Genomic DNA, 27,919 nt, shown 5'->3' with positions numbered 1-27,919 from the left:
CAAGGCTCAGATCCACAGAGCAATTCTCCAAGGAACCAGATCAAGACAGCCCAGGTGTGCAATTCTCTGATGGCCTGTCTTAATCCAAAAAGAACATCTGGAGATTCTGGAGGAATCATTTAACAGCACACTCTTCATACGCTGGGCTCCGTGAATTTTAATTTTCACCCAAAAACTTCTAATAAGTACTACCTAACAGTGAAATTGAAAGTGACAAGCATCTGGAACACGGTCAATGTTGTGTAACAATGAAGATTTCCATCTGATTTATCAGTCAGATGACCTGGGGAAGGGTATATTAGCTAAGGTGTAGGTTAAGCTGTTCTAACAAAGAGACCCCAAAATACAGTGAACTAGATAAAACCAAACTAACATTTTGGGCAAAAGCACTGGGAACTTCTGGTCCTGTTGCCTGTGTTAACTAGGCCAAGAGGCCCATGGTGGGTAAGGAGGTCCTGTGGACCCACTGAGTGGGGCCTCAGAGAAGGGGCTTAGGGGGTCACTTACCGGGCTTCTGCATTTCCTGTCTATAGTGTAGGAATTAGCTGTCTGCTGTGATGTTTCCTCCTTTTAATACTATGGCTGGGGCTGTTCTTCTATGAGGCATGACCAAAGTGTAGACTCCTCAGCCGGGAGTTCTCCACTGTGAGGGTTCCAGCAGCCCGACCAGATGGAGGGGATGGAGGAAAGGTGGCTTTGAAAATGCAAGTTCCACCTACCCGGGTCCCAGTATTTCCATTTTAGCCACTGAGATTTTATCAACCAGGGAGATTTTGCTGGGTTTCAAGCTGCCTCAGGAGCCCTCAGGAGCCGGCCTCAGGCGCCATTAATTAAACCCGCTTTAGCCCGGCAGCATGGCTGCAGGGTCAGAGTGTGGAGGACGCCGGGAGGAAGGGGAGGGTCATGAAGGAGGAAGGGGAGGGCCGTGAAGGAGCGCAGAGCGTGGTGGGCGTGGGGAGGGGCGGGGGAGGGGCGTGAGGGGAGGGGCTTGAAGGAGCGCAGAGCGTGATGTGATATGCGTGGCGACTGGCATGATGGAGGAAACGGTGGATACACCGGTGCTTTCCTAAGCGCTATAAGCAGCAGTGACTGTGACTCCTTTCAGCCCTCAGGCCATGGAGCATCCGGTCTGCTGCTGCAATTTGCGCTTGCCCTGAATCTTTGGGGTGGGGCTTTCAGCCTGGGTGAGGCGTGAAGGGGGCGTTCCTGACGCCACAGGCGTCCAAGTCTTATGGCAGGCACCACTGTCACGCTCAGACTTCTCAGGCTTCGTCTCAGGTTCGCCTGCTGTCTCTATGGGGCGGCTGTGGACTCTTCAGGTGGGTCGGACTCACTTTGGGGGGGTCAGAGCTGGGGTGGGGTGAGCACAGCTCAGCAGGCAGGGGATGAGGGGCAGGGTGGGGGATGGGGTAGAGGGTTCTGTGGCCATTTGGGGTCTCCTGGAGTGACCATATACAATTGAGAGGCTTCTGTTACCTGTTATCAGATGCATAGGACTAAACTAAATGATAACAGATGCTTGGAGGTCCCAGAGAAAATTGACAATGGAAGCCTCACTGTAGGTGGGGCAGGCTAGGGCCATCCTTCTGTATAAAAGTATCAGGGAACGTTGGGTTGTGTTTCTGGACCATCTGTCCTTCTACCTTGTAGTGAACACAGGGAATGTGTACAGATAAGAGACAGAGGCTGCACCTGCCGATCCGTGTTCTCTAAATCTGTTCCATTCTGCAGAATGGTCAGCATGGCTTCATTCAACTAACATACTTCTTACTTATGTGTATTGAGTGTTTGATGCAAAAGAAGTGCTTTGCAAATTAGCTCATTGGATCCGTCAACATTTGTAAGAGGTTGTTAAACCATTTCACAAAGGAGAAAGGTAAGGTTCCTATAGGGGAAATGTTTACACATAATCACAGTTATATGTCACAGGCAATTGATATTGCCTGCTATGTGATGAGTCTGTGATTCACTTTAAATTGGTGAGGAGAATCTAGTTATGTGTTCTTAAGTTGACAACCAATAAACTGTAGTAAACGCGCCAGTCTGTAAATGAGATTTACCATATTTTGGGGAAATGTCCAGTTTATTTCACATTGCACATCATGTGATATTCCTTTATAATGAAGCTAGTATGTATTAAGGCTGTGTACAGACTGTATATACGTTTGCGGTTATGCAAGAATAACACATGCCAGATCAGCACAGGGAAGCATTTGGCTAGAACCCCAAAGGACTTGAGCTTTCTATACCTACAGCCTCATTTCCCCAACTCTATCATGTCAACTTTCTGCCCCTGGACTCTGGTAGAGATGTCCCTGTCTGAACCAGAATGTCCACAATGTTTTAGGAATCAGCGACCTTCATGGATATGGTTCTGGGTTTCACCCAGGAAGAATAGGCCTTGGTGGGCGCATCCTGGCAAAAGCTACACAGAGATGTGATGCTGGAGAACATCATTCATCTTCTCTCTGTTGTTGAGTCTGTCAATAAGGATTTATTTACTCAACAAGTATCCAGAGAAGTTTCCACATATCATGCTCCCCTCAGCTCTCATTTTTATTCTTTCATAACACAACTACGAGTGGGTAATTCTGTTTATTGATTTAATGACATGTAGTTTGCCCCTTCACTAGAATATAGTCTTCTTGACCACAATTTTATGTCTTTGTTGCTGCTCTATTGCCAGCACCCAGAACAGTGCTGAAAACTCAATGGGGTTTTTTTTAATAACTAAAAAATAAGATTAAACAATTCCTAAGTAATTTTTCTGTTCTAAGCAGTAAGCCCAAAGTTTGAGGCCACAGTAGAAAAAAACACCAGGCAACATAAATTTAGGTTATTCTGGATTAACTAGAAACATTTAATTCCTCGTTTGTTGAAAACACTGGGAATCTTTACTCTGTGAGCTTGCTCGTGCACATCCACGAGTTCCTCAGTGCTTTTGGCTTGGTGTCACGGTGTTCCTCCTGCTCTGCTCAAGGACTTCCAAGGTTTTCTTCAATGCTCACTTAGTTGTTCATGCGATCCTGTCCTTGACTTGAGGAATATGTATGGTTCTTAAAACACAGTTCAAAATTCAAGTGGCTTTTTCCCATGAACAGGGTGGCAGCTCTGCAAATAAGACACAATTTCCCATTGGAGCAAGGAGAGGAGTTGTGGAGGGAAGAAAGGGGATTCCCACAAGGCCTGAGGCTGGCTAAGCTCTAGGCATGTGTGTTCACTATGAGGAGAAGCCTAGTCAGTGAGGGATCAGGACCTTGGTAATGCCGACTACAGATTTCCTTAAGTCCATGGTCTTTTCAGGAAAGTATGGGAATCCAGTGGGGGAAAAATCCTCAATGTTGTCAATATTCCTAGCATTTATCAATGTCTTTTATTCATAGTTTATGTCCTCATTGGATTGAAAGTTTCATATTGTGAACTTTGCCCTCATCCCTTCCCCTTGATGATTTCTTCTCTCATAACCTTACCAAAATCTGTCTTAGTTTTCTCTTCAATCTTGAAAACATTTTGTAATTGACAGTGCCCTAAAACATGTTTCTAGACATTAGTGCATTGCTCCATTTCACATTCTTGCCCTGTGTAAGGGTCAATATTTGCCTTGCATGCCGTACAACACTTTGGTTCCCTAATGCCTCTTGAGAAATTTATTTTTTAATTGACTTTAGGCAGGAGAAGTAACCTTTAAAACCAAGAAATGGTACCTATACCAAATATCTGCAGGAAGGAGCCATCTAACTGCACAGTGATGGTAAGTTTCTTGGGTTGAACCCTGGTCCCCTACATTAGAGGCCTGGGAATTGGATGATTACTAGTAAAGCACAATAACGGGACTATAATTTGAGATGGGAGTAAGTGCCATCCCAGCGGAAAGTTTTGCATAATTTTAATTTAGGAAGGATATTGACCTGAGCTCAGAGCTATAACCTGAGTTCTTATAAAAGGACAATTGTATAAACATGGCTCAAATATCTAGTCTATGAAACACAATGAAGTTACAAAATTAACCAACTGTACAGTTGAGGTGTTACAAAGAAGAAATCTCTGGGCTGGTCCAGTGGCACAACAGTTAAGTTCACACGTTCCACTTCAGTGGCCCAGGCTTCACGAGTTTGGATCCCCAGTGCAGACATGGGACCACTTGGCAGGCCATTCTATGGCAGACGTCCCACATACAAAATAGAGGAAGACGGACACAGATATTAGCTCAAGGCCAGTCTTCCTTAGCAAAAAGAGGATTGGCAGCAGATGTTAGCTCAGGGCTAATCTTCCTTAAAAAAAAAAAAAAAGAAGAAATCTCAATGCATGCAAGAGAGTAACACACCGTGCATATGTAACTTACATGAGGAAGGTTTTTAACCAGGAACTATGACTGACTGATTAGCCTAGAATTCATACATAGAGAAAAGAACAAATGAACGTCTGTGGGCAGTCTTTTAAGTGCCTCTTAGCTCCTCCAATAAGCAGAAATCTCACATTGGGGAAGAACCCATTGAACAGAACTAGTGTGAGATGTTTTCACTCACAGGTTCACAGTGACTTAACATATGTGAAGTCACGTGGGCCCAGGAGGCCCACCTCTGTAAGCTGTTGGACCAACTGAGGCAGCAAAGCCATGAGGAAGCACTGAAGTTTCACCTGGAAAATACCCAAGATATTCTCCAGAACATGAAATACTGGTAGGCAGGCCAGATTCAAAAAGACAGAAGGGGATGGCCTGAAATCCATAATTAAGATCAGATGAAGCCTGCTTAGGAGCCCAGGGGTGTGCCCAGGAAGTTCAAGATGAAAATCTTGCCTCTAACTTTGGAGAATGTTGTGGACTTTGCTGTTCTGTTCTCAGCCAACTCAGAAGGTTCCAGGGAGGATTTTGATCAGAATAGCTTATGGAGGGAGGTTTCAAGGTCATGTAATTTAAACAAGTGCAGTCAAAGAGATGGCTGTAAGTGAGGAAAGCAGGGCTCCTGGAGTGGTGAGAGTCACTAGGACAGATGGGAGAGATGGGGGGCTGGGGAGGGTGTGGGTGCACCAATGATGCACTCCTCGGGTCCCCAAGATGCCAGATGTCTGGGAAGCAGCTGCCACCATGGCCTTTACCACTGCCGCCACCGCCAGTGCCGTTTCCCCAACCACCAAGAACACCACCACAGTAGGCTGGACAGGGAAGTAAGAAGTAGGTTCCAAATTCACCACTGTGGTCTCAAATCTGGACCTGGGAATGTTGTGATTGGGTCTGATAGGAGTCGTTGGGCAAGAGGAATTACCCTGAGGCAGGGGCATGAAGATCCCTGAACTCCTCTCCAAGTGTCATTTGTTGTATTTGAATCTGTTGAGCTGAGGTGGATTCCTGCCCCAGAGGTGACCAGAGTCAGCCCAATCCACATGCCACACCACAGGGGGCGCCAACCGACCCAATGCATTCCAGGAGGCTGTGGGACACCACCCCCGCTGCTGGTGCCCTTGCACTGGCTGCTGCCACGTTCATCATCCTCCCTCGGGAGCCCGGCCTGGGCTGGGGGGGGCCCAAATGTGGAAGGGCTGAGACACAGTTTGGGCACACTAGCTTCCTGGAAGCCTCCTGCTCCAACCAGGCTGATGACAACTGCCAGGGTACTTTCAGGTCTCAGGGCCCTTTTCCCCATGCTAGACCCCAGACAGAGACTCATCCCAGGAAGCTGGAATGGCTGGCCTCCTTCAGACAAAGCAGGCTCCTCCAGAGGATACACCTCTCCCTGTGCCCTGCCACAGTGCACCCAGAGAGATGGCCAGGGCAAGGCCTGTCTTGGACCTTAGTCATGGATTTCTCTCAAGAGTAGAGCTCTGGGCAGCAGGAGGGCATGGCTTTAGTGACTCCAGAGTGAAGGGAGGTGCCTGCCCCTGGAAGGGCAGGCCTGCCAATTTCCCCACTATTTCCGCAGGGGGCGTGGCATGCCTAATGTGGCCAAACTCCTTTGGCTAGCATTCCTGAGCCCTGTTGACTTGTCAAACATTTACTGCTCCCTGTGTTGAAAAGCTCCTTCCTGATGGGAGGCCTTGTTCTGTCAAACAATAAAGGAGGCACCGGATGACCAGCATGCAGGAGGGATAGCCTTGCCCTGCCCCCTGGCTCCTGATGGGCAAAGAGGGGCAGAAAGCTATTTTCAAAGGATGGGAGTGGGACCTGAGCAGAAGGGGAGACGGGGATGTGAGACACAGTTGTAGAAGTTGGGAATCCCAGTTCACCAGCAGCTGCACCCGGCCACCACCAGTGGGCTCCCCCACACTTTCAGTGCCACAAGGACCTGTCCCTCAGCAAGCCCAAGGGCCTTTCTGAGGCCAGTCACCTTTGCTGTGCATGCGTAGATAGAAAGAAGGGTTTTCCCTCCATGGAGTGGGGCTTCCAGAGTGCTAACAGTCAATAAGACCCATGGGATTTGTCAGTCAGTTGGGGAGGGGCGGGTGCACCCACCATCCTCTCTTCATTTCCCTGAGATCCTAGATCTGGTGAGAGTCGCTTGAGATTTCCATGAAATTAGTGGAGTTCTCACTGTGTTGTAGGCGATCTTGTTGAGGTAATGGCTGGCCTCTGTGATATCAGGTCTCGGTGAGGTCAGAGGGGGGTCTCTATAATGTCACTAGAGGTCTCTTGGAGGTCATGGGAGTTCTTTGTGTGTTCAGGGAGTTCTCTGTGAAATCAGGAGACCTCAGTTTGAGGGAAGAGGGGTTCACTATGAGGTCAGTGGAGGTCTCTGGGTGGTCAGACAAGTCTCTGTGTGGGCATGGGATGTCTCTGTGTGGTCAAGGGGAGTGTCTAAAGTGTCAGGGGATGTCTCTGTTAGGTCAGCTGAGATCTCTGTCTGTCAGTGAGGACAGAAGGGGCCTCTATGACGTCAGAGGTGGTCTCTGTGAGGTCACGGTGTTACCAAAATCAAAGTGGTTTGAATGCTTGCGAGTTAAGTTGGCATGAGCACACTAAAGCTATTTGGGAACATAAACCTTCCCTCATTTGTTTGTCTTCCACCCCTTGACTATTGGGGACCACTGAGAACGCTGTGTAGTAGCTTCCCTCACTTCATCTGTAGTAAGTTCACAGAAGGTGTCAGTTCACACGAGAGCAGTGTGGAAATTAATGGTAACTAGAGAAGCTCTCCTGATGGAGTGGCCATTTTTGCAGCTGCAGCTGCCACGTTATGTCCTTTGAAGGGCTTTACCATGGATCCCAGCTACTTTCTTGGAGACCTGTACCACTTCTAACAGTTTAAGCATCTCTGGCCCATGTTTAACGTCCATGATTCACTCTGGAGACCTCTGTGGCTGGAGGTCACTTCTGGGCAAGCATGGCTTAAAGACCCATTGGAATCAAGGAGAAGGGCAGCAGAGTTTAAGATATGACAGGATATTAAAGAAATCTGAAGGGAATCTGGCATCATATCTTGATAATGAAGTATTCTATTTCGGGATAGCCAGAGGCCTCATCAGTCACTGGTAGACTAGAGAATTGATGTAGGAGTCCAAACCCTCATAGGTAGGTCCATAGCCAATTTTTTTGCTTTCTTGAATAACAAGCAGATGGCAGCTACTGCTCTGAAGCTTGGGGGCTAAACTTTAACCAGTGTGTCCATCTTGCCCCATTCAAAAGCGTCTGTTTATGATCGCAAGTTTATCAGAGAGGCTGATAGCCATGCATCCAATGTAAAGAATCCAAAGAAGAAAGAACAGAGCCATTCCTTTAGACACATCGTATTCCTTCCTGGTCAAGAAGCTGAACATACTTAACTCACGTCTGACTCTATCCTCCTGGGGATAGAATCACACCCCGCAGGATTACCCTTCTCCCCGCCCCCATTTTCCATGCCAATTGCAAGTTCGGGTCGTGACCTGTGCTCCTGACAAAGTGGCCGCGAGACCGCAGGTTCCCACCACCCCCTCCTTGGGTTTGAGGGCTCTGATAGAGCGGCTCACACAACTCGGGAGAACCTCTCCCTTCTGAACAGCCACAGGGAAGAGGGGCATAGAGCAAAACATGTGTGGCAGGGAGGAGGAGCTCCCGGGGCCTCTCTGGGTGTGCCACTCTCCCCGAACCTCCACGTGTTCGCCAACGCAGCAGCTGTCTGAGCACCGTTCTTTCGCAGTCTGACGGAGACTCCATCGCCTGGGCATAGTCGATTGCGGTCATTGGCCGTTGGCTACTCAGCGCAACCTTCAACCCCTCTTGCCCCCCCCCCCGTCCCCAGGGGTGGGGACGGGGACAGGGACGGGGACGGGCCTGAAACTTCCAAGGCAAGAATCGAATCACACAGTTGGTTTCCCTGGCACCCAGCCCCCACGCTTAGGGCTTCTCCAACACTCACCTCGTTAACACCAGTTCAGGTGGCGTTGAAAGGGGCTTGTTAGGCATAACACCAGACAAACCACTTCGCCTTTCTGGCTCTGGACTCGTTTCAGGAACTGAGCCCTAAAGTAATTCTCCTAACCAAAGATGCGCCATGTGGCTCTCGTATGGGCAATCCCAGGACTTTTAGGCGCTCGCTGCCAGAAACCAAGGGAAGACATTTACTGTTATAGCCCCAGGAGCGCACAGCATTGAGAGCACTAAGGTCTCGAGCAAAGCTAGATTCCCCTGTTCTGAAAACTTCCTGATTCCGGGAAAGCTTCCTCTTTCTGGCTTCTGGCTTCAAGGGGCATATGTTTCACCCGGGGCCAGCCACCTACCTGCTTCCGTTTTACCTTTCCTGGCGTGGCACCGGCTGCTCACTCCACCTGTCCTTGGGCCCATAGTTCCGAGTTAGCCCTGCTTGAATCATGTAGGGGAATCTCTCGCTTCTCAGGGGCTGCTGTATCCTGCAAGAGGGCCATCAGCTCACCTCCCCCACTTTTTGGTGCTTGGAGCTTGGTTTTCTCCTGTTCCCAGCCTGTGGAGGCCCCTAACTCACAGAGCTCGTCCCTCCCTAGAAGGGGGTGGGGAACGGGGCATTCTGGTACACACAGTGAGGAATCCTTCAGCAGTTTGGACCCTGTTTCACAGGTCCAGGGCTCCAGAAATCTTCTGGTCTCTCCCTTTCCTGAGACCTCCTTCAGTTCACACTTTCCTTCAGAAAGCTTTCCCTTGTGGGCATTCCACACCAAGAACACGGCTCCACTAGGGAGCAAAGATTCAGCCTGCTCTCCTCCTTCCTGCCGAGGTCACCGGGCCCTCCCGGAGCCAACAGGGGGAGGGGGCTGTCCTTCAGCCCCATCACGTCTCATCTGTGGTCAAGGGAAACTGCCACGGCTCGGTCTTCTTCGATCCCTTCCCTCCCTGGTGACGGTTCGGACAATCCTGCCACCAACGCCCTTCCTCTTGGCAGTCCGCACACCGATTAGCCCCCGACATTGCAGGTGGCCTCCTGGCCCCTCGGTGGGGGCTGGGGTTACTCACCCATGGCATATGTCCCCTCTCCCTCAGGTTACCTTGAGGAGACTGGCGGGCCACAGCGAGCAAGGCAGCCTGCCTTTTCCTCTTCTTGTCTTCCTTTGCATCCTCAGCTTCAAGCCGGTTATGGAGCACCCTCCGTGCAGCCACTCGTAGCTGTGCAGGACTGGTAGCAGGATGGATCGCCAACTTTTGGAGTTTCCCACGGGTGTCTGGAGCACTTCTGAGATCTGAAATACGGATTCGGGATCACTGTACTGCCCCGGGCCTCCAGGTCCCAGTTTGTGTATCACCTGAGGCAGTCCTGCGGCCTCTGGAACAAAATGTGTGTGTGTGTGGCGGGGAGGGGGGGCGGGGAGGGGCGGTGTGGCTTTCCCCAGGGCCCCATTGGACCTGTCTGAATTTAGGCCATTTAATGGGTGGCCGGCTTACTCTTTTCATGGCTTTCAGAAGCAGACCCCGAAAATATCCTCCCTTTCCTCCATCCCCAGGATCATTGGGATTCCACCCTGCCTCGCTCTCTGGCACAGCCTGTCCACCATGCCTGTGGATGTCCGATCCTGGGTCATCTGCCTTACCCGCTTGTTCCCTGGCTTTGAACGGAACGGACGACTTTGCCTCAGGCATGCTAACCTTCTCCTACAGAAGCCCACAATTCGTATGGGGCAAGAATTCATATGGAGTGAGTATAATAATATTGCTAATAAAGTTATTTTTATTATTAATAGCTAACAATTATATAGTGCTTCCTATATTCCAGGCAATCTTCTAAGTGCACTCTAAATATTAACTCTTTGAATCCTTGCAAATCCCCCATGAGGTAGGTATTATTTCTTTCAAATGAGGAAACTGAGGCACCAGAGAGAGGCTAAAACCAATATGTAACTGATAAATGAATTCATCGATAAGGCTGAGTAAAATGCAGGCTCTCTGTCTTCGGAGTCTTGGCTCTTGATACTCTATACCTGTGCTCCTGCAAGTCCTATGAAACTCAGAAGCTTGTACGATGGTGGTGAGGCACAGAGGCTTTAAGCAAACTGCTGAGTTCCACAGCTGACTCCACCCTTGGCTTGGTACTGAAAACAGTCCTGGATTTGAGAAGCTCAGTATCTACTGCCCTCTCCTCTAGGACCCAGTAGAGGTGGGGGATACAGATGCAAATATGGGGAGGCTTTTAAGTTCTAGGGGCAGGTTGTATCCAAAGAAGCTCAGGGCCTGCAGGTAACTTCTCCTCTCCAGTTTAGCACCTCCCCTACCCCTTCAGCCCCCGTCCATGCAGAAAGGCAGCATGAGCCTGGAATCACACAGGCCTCGATGGAAATCCTGGCTCTGAAATGCACTGGCTTTGGGTAACAACTTAGGCTTCATGATCAAGAAGGTAAAATCAGAGGAAGATGGTGCTGTTGAATGAGCATCCCAGCAGCTGAGTTAAACGGTAACCAAAATGACTGCCTGACTCAGGGGCATAAGGCTTTAATGCACACACACTTCACATGTCCCAGGCACAGGCTAGACATTCTACACGGCTCATCCCTTTTCATACTCCCAATAGCCCCGGGAGTTGTGTTGTTCTATACCCACGTCACAGGTGAATAAACTGAGGTTCAGAGACCTTAAGTAAGTTGTCCCAAAAGTTGGGCTGCTTTGAATCCTTGTTACCATTACGGGCTTAATTGTATCCTCCCAAAATTTATATGTTGAAGCCCTAACACTTAGCACCTCGGAAGGTGATTGTATTTGGAGACAAGGACTTTAATGTGGTGATTAAGTTACATGAGGCCATTAAGGTGGAGCCCTAATCCTGTCTGACTGGGGTTCTTGTAAGAGGAGGAAATTTGGAATCACAGGGAGACATCAGGAATGCGCTCACACAGAGGGAAGAACATGTTAGCACAGTGAGAAAGTGGCCATCCACAGGTCCCCTACTATCAGCACATAATCAGGAAGGGCAAAGAGGTTTTCTGGTGCCATTTTGTCCCGAGGCTTTATCTCATATTTCGTAACTCCTAGCAGCTCTGAAAAATAAATGTTATGAATGTGGAAATATCAATGGATCTGGGACTTTGTTGTTGCATTATTGTCATTTCTTGGAGGATCAGAAGATGTCATAAGCATAAGCCTGTCTCTCCTAAGAAGGCCTGGAAAGAAATTACAGAAAGTGTAGAAGGCAGGAGCTACTTCTACTATAGCTCATTTCCAGATTCGGGCTAATATCAGATCTTCATTGGATTATTAATGTTTCTTGAGAGTGCTGCTTCATCAAATTTCTCTTCCCTGCCTGGGCCTTCAGCAGCTGATACGGTCATCAGCTGTCTAGCTTGTGGCCCTGCATATCTATGCCTTACCTATTCATATGTCCAAAGTGACATGAAGCTCAGGAGGCCGTATTTTCTGATTTATGGTATGATTTTTGGAAAAGTTTTATGAGGTATAAACAAAGCAAACTAGTTAAAAATCTAACACTCATTTTTATTTGAAGAGAATAAAATCATATGCCATTAGAACTCCTCTGGAAAACCCAGGGCATATATCTCACAACTTGCTTGACTTTTTTTTTTTAAAGATTTTATTTTTTCCTTGTCTCCCCAAAGCCCCCCGGTACATATTCTTAGTTGTGGGTCCTTCCAGTTGTGGCATGTGGGATGCCGCCTCAATGTGGCTGGATGAGCGGCGCCATGTCCACGCCCAGGATCCAAACTGATGAACCACTGGGCCACTTGCAGCGGAGCATGCTAACTTAACCACTCAGCCACGGGGCTGGCCCCCTTGCTTGACTTTTGATAGGCAAGAAGGAGATAGAAATTCTTACCAGTGGCTATCTGGTTGCTAGAAACAGAAACTTCCTTTTGTTAACATAAGCAAAACAAATATCTTTAAAGGCTATGGAATGACATATAAAATTGAGGGAAAATAGAACTTCAGGAAGCACCAGAACCAAAGAATAATGAGAGATACAGAGACGGAGACAGAGAGTGGGGGGGAAGGGAAGAAGGGAGGGAAGGATGGGTGGAGAAAGTGATAGAGTTAATTAAACAAGGTGGCCACAGCATAGGCTAAGGGAGGGGATGGGAGATTGACAGTAGTCCGTGATCCCAGAGAAGAATGTATTTATATACAAATGGAGGAAGGATACTGGACAAGCAAGTATAAGTGATTTTCACTAACAAAGCATTCCTAAAGTACTCATAAGCATTACATGACTCCCTGATTGTCTCATGCACAAGTATTGCTCAGTGAAATTCCTGCTTGGGGACTTCACCAAATGTCATCTATTTACACTCAACACCCATTTCCATCCCCTTGTACATTCTTTCTTGTGTTTCAGTACTTCCCATATTTGAGAGGGCTAAAAAGAACGTTTCCAAAACTCCCTTGATGCCACGGTTCTAGAATTGATTTAAGTTCCATCAATGTAATGCAGTTGCATGAGATTTGAAAGGCAGAAGGGGTAGTGAAGGGCAGCAGGGACATTTCGTGTATTTATTTTCCTGCATTAGTAGCAACTCCAGGCCCTGGCAGGCATCAGTTTTTCCCGTGGCCAAAAGGCACTTTGCACTGCCTACTCACCAACCTCATGGTCAGGGGCATGGAGACATCAGTCAGAATTTCCTGCAGTTCCCCCATCCCTGGTCTACATCTGCTGAGGCCTGACCCTGAGCCTGAGTCTAGCAGCAGACACCAAACTCCATTCTACTAGCCCTTGAAATAATTCTGTGGACGTCTAATTTCCTATAGTAAAGCCCTTTCTAGTGGAGATACTTAAAGTAGTTTCTGTTTCCTGCATTCACCCTGAATGATACAAGTATCAAAAAGCTCCTTCAGTATCAATTTAATTTCCAGCTTTATTGCACATTCTTTCAGTGCAATGATATGGTTCACCCATCTTATGGCTCCTTTCCTTGCACAGATGACAGAGTTTTCTTGAGTAATTGAGCAGAGCTTCCTCTGACTTGCCTACAGGTGAGTTCAGTTATTTTGTTCCTTGAGACCACTCCCATTTCCCAGAACTATTGTGGACTATGCTGCTTAGCTTCAGTGGTTTCCTTGTTGTGTTTCATCTCATTACTCCCAGAAATGTACACTAGGAGTGATGATTGCCTTGATGGCTGTTCTTTTAGGCAAGTTGGATCATAAAAGGCATACTTCTCCAAATATTATTATATCATGAAGCATTCTCTGGTGATAGCCCTTTGATAGGTACACTTATAGAAGAAGTTAGAGTTGGTATTATGCATTAGAATTTCAGTCACATAGTCCCTTGGATCTAGGAATCCCAAAGCTAGGGACTTATGTTACTGATATCTCACAAAAAATCCTCTCAGATTTACATATAAGTTTAGTGCAGGAATTGTTTTTGGTAAGTGTTTTTAAAAACGAAAACAGCAAAACGATCCTTCAGGGACCATTTAATTGAATTACAGTATATTCAATTGATAAAAGTATTCAGCTGTAAAATAACATGGTTGGCCCAATACAGGAAGATTTCCAAGATGTAATATTGAGTGAAATGGTAAGGATGAATTGCGCAAAATATTTAGCATTTAGCAAGTTTTAAGTATGACAGGTGAGAAAATATGCATTGGTGTCAACTACACATGAACTGTTCACTAATTCCCCTTGGGATCAAAATACAAGGTTCTGAGAGTTTAGAGTGGCGGGGTGGTATATCATTTTGTGTTTCAGTGGAGAAAGAGAAACATTACCAGGTATTTCAAACAGAGGGAATTTACAACAGGGGATTGTTGGTTGGCTTTGCCAGGATTGGACGACTGAGAATGAGGGTATTCATTTCCTAAGGCTGCTGTAGCAAATTACCACAAACTTGGAGACTTAAAATAATAAGCATGAATGAAAAAAGAGAATGAAATATACAAAAAGAAGTGTATATGAGACATATAGGAAATGCTGACAATACCCAGTACACATGTAATCAACGTTTCAGAAGGACAGGAGGAAGAGAATGGAGCTAAAGCAATATCTGAAACAATTATGGCTGAGAAATTTCCAAAAGTCATAGAAGACTTCAAGCCACAGATCCAAGAAATGCTATGAATTCTCATGAAGACAAATACAAAACATTTAGATCCCACCAAACATGGTATGGTCTAAGGTCTAAAGGGGTATTTCACAATAAGGAAGTGTGGGCCCAACTTTGCATCTCTTCATTGTGGGGCCTGTGAGTGAGGGAGAGGAAGAAGCAGCAATCATGGAGCAGGGCTATAGCGTGGCTGCTGATGGGGGATAATTAGGAGGGAATGAAGGTAGCCTCAGAGGCTCATTGATCCCCTCAAACATTGCTTGAAGACCTGTAACTCAAGATTTGGCAGAAAAATGGCTAAGAGTTTGCCTTCCCTTTTATCAAGGAAAAAAATACCTATAGTAAGTCTTACTTACAACTACTTATACAAAGGGACAGAAAACCCAACTCAGTGGGTATAGACAATGAAGATATTTTGTTTTATGTAAGTGCAAAGTCTGGCAGCAGCAAGCCTTACAGGTGTGGGTTTATCTAACCATTCAGGTGTCAAAATCAAGGATCTGCTTTCATTCTGGCTCTCTGTTCTGCTTTACTTGGTGTTGGCATAATCTCTAGGCTCTACGTGGTAGTCCTCCAACTTCTCCAGGTGGGCACTCCTCTGCAATAGCAAAATAGCCATGGCAGCTATGTCATCATATCTGTACAGCTCCCTCTTTTGGTAGGTCCTTCTAGGAAGGAGAGAACCTTACTAGCTAAGAAATTATAGCAGATGTCTCCTCTCACCTCTGAGGCTCAGATTGAGTCTTATGCCCATCTTTGAACCAAGATCGTGATTGAGATACCACGTTAGTCTTCAACTAAGCAGAGACCAGGTTTAGAGTTGGAATTGGGGGTTAATACTACCAAACCACAGCACTGGCATGGGGGAAGAGTGGTCTCCACAAAGAAAAATATAGTTTCTAACAGTAGAAGTGGGTAATCACCAGAGGAGGAACAAATGCTGGAAGCCAAAACAAACAAACAAACAAACAAAAAATCAACTCAAATCACATGGCATGACACTTGACCCACTTCTCTTCCCTTTCCCTCCTGGGTTAGCTCGGCTCTCTTCTCAGCTGTTGCTTGAATGCACCAAACACCCCGCCCTTGAGGCCTTTGCTCTCCCCAGAGCTTTATCCTGGTATGCTCTTTCCTCAGACATTTGCTTGGCTTTCTCCCTTGTTTTTCTATTCACGGCTCTATTTAAATGTCGCCTCAGAGAGGCCTTTGGTGAATTCCCTATCAAAAATAGCAACTGCATTTCTATCTACCCCCATAATTGGCTTTGGTTGTGTTTATAGCATTTATCACTATTTGACATTATTTTATGTCTCTCTTTGCCCTCACCACTGGAACACACTCTCCCTGAGAATATTCCCTCGTGCTCATTGTTGTATCATGGTGCCTAAAACAGTGCCCAGCATGTAGTAAGCATTAAACAAATGTTTGTTGAATGAATGAATGAGTTAGAATCCAAGACCTAACCCCACTTCTGTAATCTTAAGCAGGGAACTGAAGCCTTTACTGCCTCTGTTACCTTATCTGTCAAATGGAGATGCTTTCTACCACAGAGCATTATTCTTCAAGTAAGAAAATGTGTGGGAAATGTCTGGCATGTACAGATCTTTGATATATATTATTCTCACACACACACACACACACACATATATATATATTCTCACAAAGCTTCATTCAGTGGACCCAATGAGGCCAGAATCCTTTATTTAAATCAGTTGTTATCGACCCTGGTGTCACTTTAGGATTACCGAGGGAATTCTTCACAAGTGCTGAGCTTGGTTCTCACCCTGAGTCTCTTATTTAATTGGCCTGGTGTGATGCCCAATCATTGGCAATTTTTAAAGCTCCCCAGCGGGGTCTAATATGCAGCCAGTGCTCAAGACCACTAGTTTCTAGTCATTGGTGGGCTGATGGCAGGGCTGGATGTGTAACCATCAGACTCATGGAAGCATTGTAAAACCTGGCCCTTCCAACACCTGGAAATCTCTAGAAGCCAGCTTGGCTTATTTTCTCCAGTACAAACCTTCAACTGGCAGACTACACAGATGATCCTTCCCACTGTGTTAGAAAGAAAAAACACCAGCTCTGCCTCAGATTTCTCAAATGATTTTTACATGTGCAAACCATGACCCGTTTCCACGCTTGTAGATGTTAGGGGGGAGAAAGGGAAGCTTAAAGGAGACCAGGGAGACTAGTGTGTATTTTCTCCTAAAGAAACTTTTAAAAGTGCAGAGGAACTGGCCTGGGACAGGGTCTAGGATCTAGATCTTATACTAACAGGGATGATGCATGTGAACAGTGCCCAGGACAATTCCTGGCCCATCGTAATTAGTGTTCAATTAAGCAAACTAGACTTGCCTAAGGTGTTATGATAATAACGACACAACGACAAACAATGAATCCTTTTTCTGAGCATCTTCCCTGTGTTAAGTATTTTAGGTAGGTAATTTTTTATCTCTACAACATTACGGTAAATCACTGGTTTTCTCCCCTTTCACAACTGGCAAAATTAGGATCTGAAAGCTTGCAGCTGGGAGAGGGAAGACTCAAGATTAGCATTCAGGGCTGACACCAAAGTTCATCTTCCTGCCTGTATACTCTATACTGTTTCTAGAATCCCCTTAACTCTCAAACTCTATGACTCGGAGCAAGTTGGACCTTTTTCACCTGCAGTAAACAGAAGGCTTTTCCTTCACTTAAAATAATGTAAGTAGTGATAAATGCTAGGAATACAACCGAAGCCAATTGTGGGGGTACTGGGTTAGAGATGCTGTTCAAACCTCATCCCATTCAGACCCTCTGACTATTGATAGGAGAGGGAAAGTGGAAGAGAGAGGTTTTGCCTGATCTTTGAGGCATACACCTGTGTGGAGAGAGGGGGCAGAAATGCCTGGTTTTCTGTTAAGAGGTAGGGCCATGGGAGGAAGCTGCTGCCCACTCCTCAAACTGTACAAGTCCTCCTGATTCAGGGCAGTTCTACAGGCTCTTGTCTCTGCTTATCTGGAACTCTCTGCTCCTTGTGAACACCCACCATCACCTTTGCCTGGAAATTCCTATTCACCCTTTGGATCCACAGTTTAAGCGTCACTTCCTCCAAGAAGCCTCCTCTGGTTCTCCACCACTCCCACCCCTACAGTAAAACAAAATATTTTCACATCTTCTTTTGTTGTGTTTATGGCAGTTTGTAATTACATAATAATTTTGAGTAATTGTTTAGCGCCTACCTCCCCTTTGTCAGCTCCATCAGGGCAGGAACCAGATCTTTCTGATCTACCTCCATATCCCCATCGCCTAACACAGTGCCAAACACATAGAAGGGCCTCAACATTTTATTTGCCTGGCTGTAAGTGTTACAATGAAGAGACCAAACTTAACCCTTCCATTTTTTCTTTCTTTCTCAGGAAACAGAGGAAAGGGAACCTCTGCCACTCCACTTCAGCCTGACACTCCTGAGATGCCTCAAGGCACAACTAAACAAATGGTATGCACCTGGGTATGTGGAGCTTGAGGAAGAGCTTCACTTATCTTTCACCTTCTATTCTCTGATGCTGGGTAGGGTCCTCCTTTCTGGTTTTTTTTTTTTCTGGTGTTGTTCATTTATTTTTTTAATGATTGGCCCTGAGCTAATATCTGTTGCCAATTTTTTGTTCTTCTTCTCCCAAAATTCCCCTAGCACATGGTTTTATATTCTAGTTGTAGGTCCTTCTGCTTCTGCTATGTGGATGCTGCTTCAGCATGGCTTGATGACATCCATTCCCAGGATCTGAACTGGTGAAGCCCTGGGCTGCTGAAGCAGAGCATGTGAACTTAACAATTCGGCCACGGGGCTAACCCCCCCTTCTTGGTTTTTGGTTTCCACCCACCACCGTGATGTCAGACTCTCTTTGACTTTGAGAGTCTCCTCTGGCAGAGAAGGGAGGTAGAAACCTCTTCAAGTGTGGGGTGGTTCCTGCCTTAGCTGATATCGCTGCAGAAACCTCTCTCCACAACCTGGTCATGGGCTTGGCACCTGCCGCAAGAAATTGGACCTGTAGCATGTGCAACGGTTCTGAAGCCTGTGACCAATCCTCCCACTGCCATCAAAATAAAGGGTGGTTCTGAGACCTATTTCAACATTTTTTTTTAAAGATTTTATTTTTTTCCTTTTTCTCCCCAAAGCCCCCCGGTACATAGTTGTATATTTTACTCGTGAGTCCTTCTAGATGTGGCATGTGGGATGCTGCCTCAGCAAGGTTTGTTGAGCAGTGCCATGTCTGCACCCAGGATTCAAACCAACGAAACACTGGGCCACCTGCAGCGGAGCGCACGAACTTAACCACTTGACCACAGGGCCAGCCCCCTATTTCAACATCTTAAATTCAGCTTCCAGAGACTGAGGGCGACCTTTCCCCAGACACCACATTTTAAAATGTAGTGGGCTCTTTGATTTTGCAAACAAAATCTGGTAAGCAGTTAAATTACATTTTAATATTCCCAGCACTTAGCCAGGAAAAGATGCACACAGAATTGAAAAGCATCCTGAGTTTTTCTGTCATTTTTATTTAAATGCCCAGATTAGACCATAATTCATCTCAAAATGGCAGGAGGCCTCTTCATGCACTTCACACTTCAAAATGTCTTAGAAAATCATGTCAATTTTGGCAAGCCTCTTGCCATGCCAGAAACAACAGCAAATGCTTTTCTCCTTGAGTACCATCTATTGTGAATCAGATTATAAAAAAAATACACCTTGCTCTTTTATTTTGACTCTGTTTTGAGGATTTTATGGCATCTCTGCAGTAATTGATTTGTGTCACATTCCTGCATAAGTAGCATTCATTGTCCCACTTTTTAGAAGGGGGAATTGAAGCAGAGGTGTGGTAAAGCAACTTTCTTATGATCCTGGAGAAACTCACTCATTCATTCACTTTTTCTTTCAGTAACCATGTCTTGAGAACCAGCTATGCCCTGGTCACTAACCAGACCTTGAGGATACATAAGTGACTATCTCACAGGCCAGTCTCCAGATCTCTGGTAGAAGAGAGAGTCATTCTAATAAATGATTACAACATTCCACAATAAGTGCTGAGGTGGATAAAGGGGCCACAAAGAATCGCCCCTCAGCCAGCTTGTCTGTAAGAGAAGGCTTCCCACAAGAAGTGAAATATGAGTCAAATCTTGAAGGATGAGTAGGACCCCAACCATCCAAGGCCTGAGTGGCAAGAAGGGCTTTTACAGCAGAGGGAGCAGCATGCACAAGGCACAAAACAGCTTCGTGTTTTCTGGTTTTAGGTGGTTGGAGAAAAAGATGTATATGTGGGATTGAAAGAAGATAGACAAGAACGAGAACGAGAACAGTCTTACATGCCAATCACGGGACGTGGACTTCCTCCTGACACAGTGGGACGAAAACAGTATAGAGTGTGTTAGTTAGTACTCACTCACTTACTTAGTTCAGCCTAATTCAGGTTCATACAAATTCCCCCTTTCCCTGTCTTTAGTGGTCAAAGAGAGTGTTGATCTATCTGAAGAAATATAAAATTATTAAAATCACTTTTTCAGATCCAAGGACCTCTTTGAACTGTCTAAAGTCATCCTGCATGCAAATGTGCATTTGCCTGGGTAGATTATCTAAAGCCTTCGTTGGATTTCTCAAGTGATCTAAAGCTCTAAAAAGTATAAGAATCACTACTCTGTTTATTTTATGAAAACTTTCAGCCCTTCCCAAAGTTGATTTTATCCAAGTAGAATTCTTTTATATTAATCTCTTGAAATTTACTGGTTGCTTGTTATCCATGTGGGTACCATATCATGTACCATTCTATTATTTCAAACAAAACAATTCTTCACATTTCCCAGCAGCAGGTTAATCCATGTTTGTTAACCAACTAAAACTGGACTTCTAATCTCAATTACTATTCTTTAGACCTATGGGATTTTCATACTTTCTATGTGAGAAGTTTGAGACAGAGGTACTATATTGGAGAAATACAGGTATTTGAATGTTGGGGGAAGCACAGATGATTTTCAAAAGTTAGAGTCATAATTCTATGGTGAGTTAGTTAAGATTATTTGGATTGAAATTAAGAGAAGAAACTCTACTAAATTTATTGGAAGGAGCGAGAAGCGTATTATGCTACCTAAGGTTAGAAAGGTAACAAGTAACAGTGAAGTAAAATCCGGGAACTTGAGCTTCATCATGACTTCCTGTATCTTTTCCCTTCTCTCTGCTGTTAGCTTCATACTCTCTCTCTCTGTCCGTCTCTATCTTTCTGGACAGATCAGCCTTTTCTCATTTCCAGTACACAGTGTGTAAAACCTGTGAGAGTTCCCACCTCTCACACAGAATGATCTCTGTTTGTATATCCCTCTGTCTTCATCTCTCACAAATCGTTCCAAAATCACTGAACAATGAGTGCATTGGTCCCTTTGCATTAGATACCCAGTCCTGCACTGTACACTTAGATATGGCTGTTCTCTCCCTAACCATATGGCTCGGCAGGAGGGAAAATTCCTGGAAAAGTGAAGTTGTGAAGATCAAACAATGGATGCCACTCTGTACATGGTAGGTGACAGAATGCCTGTCATGGCTGCCGGGACTAGGTTGTCCATTATTCTAAAAACATCTCTATTTTGCAGTAGACATGAGATTAGGATACCAAACTGAGCTAGACATAACCTCTACATCTCCTTATAGTTCTGTGTCTACCATTCACTGCCTGATCTCAGTAAGTCACTTCCACTCTCTGGGCCTCGTCTCCCTTAGTTAAATCAACAGGACAGACAGAACTAGAAGTTCTTTATGGTCCATTACAAGGAGCCCATGAGCCTAAGACAATGTCACGATTCTTCCAGTCATTCTTTGTGAAGAACCTCAGGCTCATTGTCCAGAGGTTTTTCCGTGGAGAAGTTATAAGCAATTCCTGAAGACCCTCCTCCATGAATCCCACTAGTATAGAACATCAAGAAAAGTCTCAACCAGTTAAAAAAAACCTTTTCTTTGTGCAAATCAGAAATGCAAACTGATTAAAGTCATGATTTCACCCTTCTCTTAAAAAAATAGAAAGCGTTCAACACAGTAATTTACATCCTGGAAGGCTTCACAGATGTAGTCCTATAGCACTCAGGACTTGAAACCCATCCTCCAAGCTTTACAAAGCCAGACATTACAGTAAATCTCGCTAGCTGTATGGCCTCATCTTTGGCCAAGAGACTGGAGAAGATCTAGGTGGTGAATGTGTTGCCAGTGAGATAGTTGTGTTGTTTTGGTAGAAAACTCTAGAAGAGGATCTGCAGCCAGAAAACCCTACTGCTGAGACTTCAGCCCCCAAAGATCCCCGAAGCTCTTTGAAAATCAGGCCAGTCTCACAGCCTTTCCTGAACCCAGTGATGAAGAACGAGTCTGAAGAATCGGAGACATGGATCAAAAGGTTCAGGAAGCTAGAAGATGCCCTATACTTCTGTGATCTGAATAATGCAGGTGAAGTGCGAAGCTTAAAGCTAATATACTTCTGTTTGTGTTTTAGTCTGAAAGTGGAGATCTCATTTTCTTTCACTTGTTAACAAATACAATTTGCATATAACCCACGTGCCTGGCACTGTGCTGGGCGCAGTCAGGGAATACAAAGATGGATCAGATGTGTAACCTCCACCAGGTTGCTTAAAGTTTCTCTGTGTCTCTGGAGGAATCTACTTCCCCACCCAGGTCTAACCCACAGTCCAATCTTGCAATTCCCTTGATTGACATTTTCAGCATGCTTGCTAACAGACTGAACTCCAAACTTCTTAGCAAAGCAAAACCTGATCCTTGTCTACCTGACCAGTGTCTTCTCCTTCAGTTGCTATTCTCTCAGCATACCCTATCCTGTCAGAGTCAGCAACGTGCCTTCCTCAAATGTGATTTCTCCTGTGGCCATGCCCTCCATCTGAGCTGTCTGCCTCTCCTTTACCTACCTCACCCCCTCCCAACTCCCCGTCTTGTCCAACTGGCTAATTAATGCCTAAACATATTTTACGTTGGAACTCCACTCCACTCCTCTGAGACTCCACAGACAGATCTAGGCCAACCTTTATCTGACCACTTAGAGTTCATTAACATCCAGTATCATATTTAATATATTGTATTTTGTCAATCGAGGGCTTGTTACTATCTCACCAGTAGACTATATTCCCTTTTTATCCCCAGCATCTTGTGCAATTCTGTTCAACACTTTTTTTGAGGCAATAAGTAAATAAATAAATGTACATAAATAACTAAATCCAAGATGGGAGGTGATAAATGCCATTAGGGTGTGCTACGTGGGCATTCAGAGAAAGGAGGATCCTTCCCATAAGGTGATCAGGAAGTCTCTGGTAATATGGGACTGATCATTAGAGATCAAGCGCAGTTTGTATACAAAGGGATGAAATAGAGCGCCCTCTCTGGCAAAGGTGCAGGTTAGCCAAGCAAAGTGTTATGTATGAAGCTCAAGGCAAGGAGTTTGCTTTGTATAAAATGTAAGGACTATTAAGAAGAATATCAAACGATAGAAGATGGGACCAGATCCAGGAGGATCTTAGATGCCAGACCTGGAGATGAAGATTTCATTCAAAGATAGTGAGTAGTAGTGAGGGTTTCTAAGCAGGGGAGCGGTATGATCAAGTTGTACTCCAGAAAGTTGGTGTTTCTGTGCAGAATGAAGGAGAAATTGAAAGCAGGAAAAGGAGGAAGGAGGCTATCGGAGTGTCCAACTGAGAGAGAATGTAATCCAGAACCAGGTCAGAGGCCTGCAGAAGGGAGGAGCACATACAAAAGCACATGGGCTGAAATTGTTGTACTTAATCACACGCTGTGTTTTGTGAAGACTTAGTGTCCCCTATGTGGCTCTGGAAACACGAAACTTGTAGAAACAGAGATAAGAGTGGTGGTTTTCAGGGGACTGGGAGAGATGTTTAAAGGGTACAAACTTTCAGTTTTCAGATGAATAAGTTCTGAGGATCTAGTGTACAGCATGGTGAGGCTAGTTAATGTAGGGGAGGAAGACACTTCCTCTTCCCAAATGTGGGTTCGTCTGGCCGGAGAACGAATTAAGTTCACCTGAGACAGAATAGCAAGAGAAAATTAAACAAAGATTTATGAGGAGCCATGGCCCGGGGCCTGTCTTCCCGAAGGAAGAAAGGGCACCGAAGAAGTGGGGTGCACAGAGTGGTTATATATCCCCAAACAGGGTGTTTCACGTATGATTGAAATGTCCCTTTTACAACAGTCACGAGCCTGCTCTGTCAGCACAGCGCTTGATGGAGGCAGATATTTCTGCTGTCTCAGTGAATGCCGTGGGGTGGCAGGTGTGTTGTCTCGGGCTGGGGGATCACAGATGAGCGCAGCAATCGGTTCCTTGCCTACAGAGAGGGAGGCACCTTTACAGATAGAGATTTACCTTACAGATGTAAATGTGTCCTAACAAAGGGCAAATTCCATTCCTCAGAGCCTCCTTCCCTGTCCCATTTTATCAAAAGCAATCAGCCTCAAATAATCCTGATGCCAAAGAGACATATCTGGGGGTGGCCAATTTCAGGTCCCTACAGTCTCGCCTTTGAAACTAAAAGTTTCACAATCCAGAAGCTGAGTGGTAGATTGTTTCATCTCACTGAACACATTTCTTAGTCCTGGTAATAGATCAGTCTAGTTAAATTCATTTTAGAAGGTGGCGACGCAGGTGGGCTCCCAAAGTTAGGCCTTTATTTTGGAAGCAAGCAATCAGGTGTTTAAGAAGTATTTCTATGGAAATAAAAAGAAAAACAAGGTTAATGGTTGGAGCAAATTATAAACTAGTTCCTGAGTCCAGGAGGCAGCCAGTCAAGAAGACTTCTGGATGTCAGAGTGAAGCATCTTTAGCAGCTTGAAATGTCTCTGATGATGTCGTCAGGCATTCAGATATCTTTCTGAGTGGCTTACAGCTTACACAGCAGCAGACAGGAATCTCTCAAGTTTTTATCAAGTCGTTCAGCTTTAGTTTGCAAGGCTTCAGGAAAAAGAGCAGGTTCAAATCTCAATGATTCCAAATGAAAATGAGGAAAAGATTGAAAACATTAGTTTGGAGATTTGTAAGCAGATATTGCAGCAGAAGAATTCAGGATCCAGTCCAGTTCACAGGTGGAAAAAAACCCTCAAAGACAGTTAACAAAACTAGGATCTAACATCCACAAATGTGTCTTATAGCTTTTCACTGAAACATAGTTCTTCTCTCTAAAATCACCCTCATTTTTACCAAAGATAGCCAAATTAAGACTAATTCGTTTGCAAAATAAGTTTAGTTTCAAGAAACTTGGCCCAATTATTTACATAAGTGCAGCACGAATAGCAGTTGATCACATAGGCTCTTAAATCTGCTTTGCTGAAGTTTTTTCTGAGGAATCTCAGATTGAACTTTAAAGACCTCTCGAGGCCAGGAAAGCCACGCCAAGGACTTGCTGTCAGATTTTGCCTGCAGTACCTACAGATTTGGGTGGACTCCTCTCTTCTTGAGGTCCCCCAAAATATTCCAAGTTTCCTTACATCTGCCAGATAAGCAAGCTTCCTTACTTACCGGGTAAGAGTGCCAGAATCTCTGTAAACAAGACACCAGGCCCATATTTCCAAGTGGCTTTATTTCCAGAAAGTCAACCCTCTTCCTCAAAGGCAGTATTGTCATATCCGAGTCTGTATGTTTCTCTCAAATATGACATTCCAGTCAAAGCCTTGGTAATACAACCAATGTCCTGTTATAAGGAGAACAGATTCCTATTGAACTTATGCAAATACCTGTATTGCCATGAAATAACCATACTCACAAAGGGTTTCCCAATTCTGGAGGGATCAGGTAGGGAGAAAAAGATAAATGTTTCAGTTTTGCTCACAAAGGTATAATTTCACCAAATTGGTAAGTCATAGTTAGCATAAGAGAAAAAGAGAGAAAGATCTCCTTGAATCTGAGAAAACAAAGCAACACATCAAAAGCAATATTCCAAACAAAAGTCGTAAAAAAATTATAATCATCCTCAGTTCATTCAGTCCTATACATCATTTCTTGATCTTAATCTTCTGTTAGCAGTTTTATGGGGTCTTCAGTTTCTCCACTAGATTTCTGTACTTTCTTACCCAGTTCAGTTCTATGATCTGAAAGTTTGTCAGAAACCTGTATTCCAGAGTATGTGTCAGAGTCCTTTTTATGAATCCCTCTGAAGATGAGACATATTTGTAAAAGCAAAAGGCATCAGAGTAAAACAACTGACTGTAAATAACAAAAGACTTAAAAATGACAATTGACAGAGAAACTTATTATCTCTGATATACAACACCTTAAAATAATATTTAGAATTATGGCTGATAGCCAGGACAGATCAGAATTTAGGAATGTTATGTAATTTTCAAAACACTTATGTCAATAACATTTACCCACATAATACTAGCTAAGAAAGATTGTCATCACTTATATGACAATGCTTCCAATGTAATTTAACAGACCAATAAGCCTAATTAGTTTAGAATCTTCCACCTTACAGGAAGAGAGAGCAAATTTCTCTGTGAAGTCCCCGTAGCCCTCTGAAAATCCCCAGAGAAATCCTCTTCCTTCATCCAGGTCAAAAGAAAGCCTTTATTCAGGACTTGAATATTTTTGAGGAAGAAGCTTGTCAAACATATCAAAGGTTTTAAAACATTTGTGAAACAATGCTCAGGTATCAACAGCAAAAAAAATAAATAAATAAATAAACCTTAATAGAGAGACCTCTGTCTTTTTGCATAGGAGATTATCTTAACCAAACATAGATCTTCTTCTGGAAACTTACTCAGAAGGAAAAACCTTTTATAATTCCTTTATCAAGAGCAGACTAAGAGTTTAAGAAAATTATCCTTTTTAGAGAGAAAGTCAAATTCTAATTCTTGTACAAGTTTACTTTTTCATATTAAAACCCATTTACCTAATTAGATTCATTTCAATCTTAACCAACTTGACCAGGTACAAAACCCTTTTCAGAATTTCTATAACTTTGTTTTATATTCAGAATTTGTCCCATGCTTTCTTTCTTACTTTCTAGTACTTTAGGACAAATTTATCTTTCTTAATCCAACAAAATATTTCCATTCTTTATACCGTCTTTACTAAAAACACACATTTTACTTTCCTTGAATACAGAGCATTTTCCTTATTAATTTCCAGTAGCTTTAATTACATGTGTTAATTAGACTTTTAATCCTTACAGACCATAGTAAAAAGCTAAAAACTAAGCAATTAAGAATTGTCTTTTATACCAGCATTCTAAACTCTTCATAATTTCTAGAAACATGCCACTTCACAATAAAACACAAGGCATACTTTCTAATAGACCCAAATGTTTTTAGCCTCTTTGCAATAAGAAGCCAAAAGTAGATAAACTTACATTTAATAATTAATGTCTAATATCTTATTTGGAAATGATCTAGTTACTCAACGAATTTTATCATTTAAATTAACCTAGCAAAACGTCAAAATTTCGTTACCAAAGATTTTGGAAGTTATTTTAAATACACATACCATAAACTACAATTATTGCTAAAAAAAAGTTATCTATAAACTCTTATTTCATTTATATCTAAACCATTTGTTCCCAACAATTATGTTTAGATTACCCACAAAAACTTTGAGACATTAGACAAACGGCTATCATTTAAAGTTATTATGCTGACAAATTTCTAACAGAAAACATGAATTTTTTGACTAGTGAACCCAGGCTGCATGTTTGCATCACATCCAAATACTGACAGCTCTTTAGGACACGCCTTTTCAATCAAACCAACAAACTTAAACTTTCATTAACCAAAGATTAATCCATATCATCTTAATTTAAAAGACATTGGGTTAATTTCCATTGTATTTAGAATTTATGTAAGCGCTGACTTTAATCCAATTAAACAGAGCTCTTAGTTTAGGCCATATCACCCGGGGTAAAAATATCACACACACATAGACACACACAGACACAGTGCTTCCACAGCCATTGTTTTAAAAATCACTCCATGAATCTGGTACAATACAAAACTCCCTAGTTATGAATCCGAATTTTGTTCTGAGCCTTTTTACTAATATTTCTGGAGAAGACACTCAAGACGCTAGATTGTTTTCCTCAGCAAGGGCACACTTATGACCTTTCCCCTCTTTTTATTTTTTCCTTCATTCTTAGGATTAGTGATGGTCTAGATAGTAGTTCCTGGAGAGGGGAGATGATAATCCTTTTGAGATAAAGGAACTGGGTGGAATCTGAACTGCCTCTAGAGCTGTATGTCCAGTCTTGCAAGGATTTTCCAAGGACAGTTGGAAGTTACTGGGCTTAACTTAATGACATTCTAGATTGACCTGCCTGTCCAACTACAGGCAGTCACAAAGGGACAGAGAAACTCCTCAAGTTTTCTCCAAGCTGGAGTTTCTGGGGCATAAGCCATCCAACTGAAAGCGTTTCCAACTTTAAAATGCACCCAGGGGGTAAGTCTCTTAGGATGTTTGAGGCATTCCTCATGGTGG

The 27,919-nt window shown here is 44.2% G+C and overlaps 1 long non-coding RNA gene across 4 annotated transcripts; it reads left to right on the top strand.

The window, feature by feature from the left end:
- The first annotated feature begins 985 nt into the window (after positions 1 to 985).
- Positions 986 to 19,958, top strand: LOC139043277 (uncharacterized). 4 transcript variants are annotated; one of them, XR_011500335.1, is made up of 7 exons: positions 986 to 1,319; positions 1,732 to 1,876; positions 3,669 to 3,751; positions 9,505 to 9,716; positions 9,883 to 10,073; positions 17,828 to 17,907; positions 19,698 to 19,958. It is a non-coding gene; the product is annotated as an uncharacterized lncRNA (long non-coding RNA). The 4 variants fall into 4 exon arrangements; XR_011500333.1 differs by lacking the exon at positions 1,732 to 1,876; XR_011500334.1 differs by lacking the exons at positions 1,732 to 1,876; positions 3,669 to 3,751.
- The last annotated feature ends 7,961 nt before the right edge of the window (positions 19,959 to 27,919 follow it).

Source organism: Equus asinus, unplaced genomic scaffold, assembly GCF_041296235.1.
Source record: "Equus asinus isolate D_3611 breed Donkey unplaced genomic scaffold, EquAss-T2T_v2 contig_196, whole genome shotgun sequence".
Lineage (NCBI taxonomy): Eukaryota > Metazoa > Chordata > Mammalia > Perissodactyla > Equidae > Equus > Equus asinus.
This window is presented reverse-complemented; position numbering and strand designations above follow the sequence as displayed.